Raw genomic sequence first — 1689 nt, forward strand, 5'->3', positions numbered from 1 at the left:
AATATTTTATAGTGTTTGATTGATGAATGAAAAAATATTTTTCAAAACATCCATTCTAGTGTTTAGTTAAAGCGTAAAAATATATTTTAGAAAAATAATTTTTGATCTCAAAAAATATTTTTTTTAGGGTGCGTTCGATATGAAGGAGGAAAAATATTTTCTAGAAAAATAAGTTATTTCTTACTTATATTCGTGTGATCGTTATGCAAATTGGATAAGTATATGTTTTTTAAAAGTATTTGTATATATTTAACAAAAATAATGAAAACGAATACGATAAAAAGGTGGGAGAAGAAAAAAGTTTTGAATTTATTTTAAAAATAAATTAAAAACATTAATTTTCTTGGAGAGGGAATTGGTAGGTGGGGGTTGGGATTGTCAAAATAGGTAATAAGGGTGTGGTAAAAAAATAATTTTGATTTTTTAAAAAACAAATTATTATTTTTTTTTAAGGGAGGGGGGGGGGGAGCTAGGGGGGGGGGGGGGGAGGGGAGAAAGAGTGGGGTAAGAAAAAAATTTAAAATATTTTTTTTTGAATGGGGAGTATTAGGGGGTGGGGGTAGGGAGTGAGGGTGGCGTAAGGAAAAAATTAAAATTTTTCAAAAATTTAATTTTAAAAAATTAATTTTTTTTAGCGGGGGTTAGGGTTTTGGGTTTTGGGTGGGGGTGAGGTAAGAAAAAAATTTAAAATATTATTTTAATAGGGGTGGTAGGGGGCGGGGGTGGGGGTGGGGTGGGGGATTGAGAGTCGGAGTAGGGATGGATGATTTTGAGAGTTGTATGAATATTTCAACTTAAGAGTGAGGTTGAAAGAGAGTTTTGAAAAATGTTTTCCCTACTTTTTGAAGGGAAGTCATTTTCCTTAGAATTGAGAAAAATAAGTTGATTTAGAAAACATTTTCTAAAACTTTTAAGTCAACCAAACATGAGAAAATTGGAAAACATTCGAAATTTAAGTTTGTAATCTCATAATTCTCAATTTACTTGATCACTACGTTATATATATACTAGTTTAGGTGTACGCGTCTTGTACGTGTACCTTACTTTAATGAGTTTAAACATTACATTAAATAAGATATTTGTTTAAATAATAAAGATGAGTATAATAATTAAATTTAATATCTTTTGAGTATGTAAAGATGGAGAATTTATTTATTAAACTTAATTTTTACTAAAAATATTTTTAAAAGTCGATCGACATTCATCTACCATCTGCAAATTGCAACAAAACAATGCTATGATAGAGACATCAAAATAATACAATTAAATCTAATCTTTACACACAAAATTTTCTCAAAGTCGTCCGACACTCATCTACCACTTGTAAACAATATCAAAATAATACGATAATAGAGATATCAAAATAATACAACTAAACTTAACCTTTACATTAAAAAAATCCTCAAAACCAACAACATTTATCTATCACCTGTAAACAACAACAAAATAATACGATAAAGTGATATCAAAATAATACAACTAAACTTAAATTTATAAACAAAAATTTCTCAAAGCCAATCGAGATTCATCTACGAACTGTAAACTACCACAATATAACAAACTAATAGAGATATTACGATAATACAATTAAACCTAACTTTTACCTAAAAAAAAATAAATTCAAAGTCGACCCACATTCATCTAGCATCTGTAAATTAAAATAAAATAATAAGAGAAAAGACATGTTTT

Source organism: Capsicum annuum, chromosome 6, assembly GCF_002878395.1.
Source record: "Capsicum annuum cultivar UCD-10X-F1 chromosome 6, UCD10Xv1.1, whole genome shotgun sequence".
Classification (NCBI taxonomy): Eukaryota; Viridiplantae; Streptophyta; class Magnoliopsida; order Solanales; family Solanaceae; genus Capsicum; species Capsicum annuum.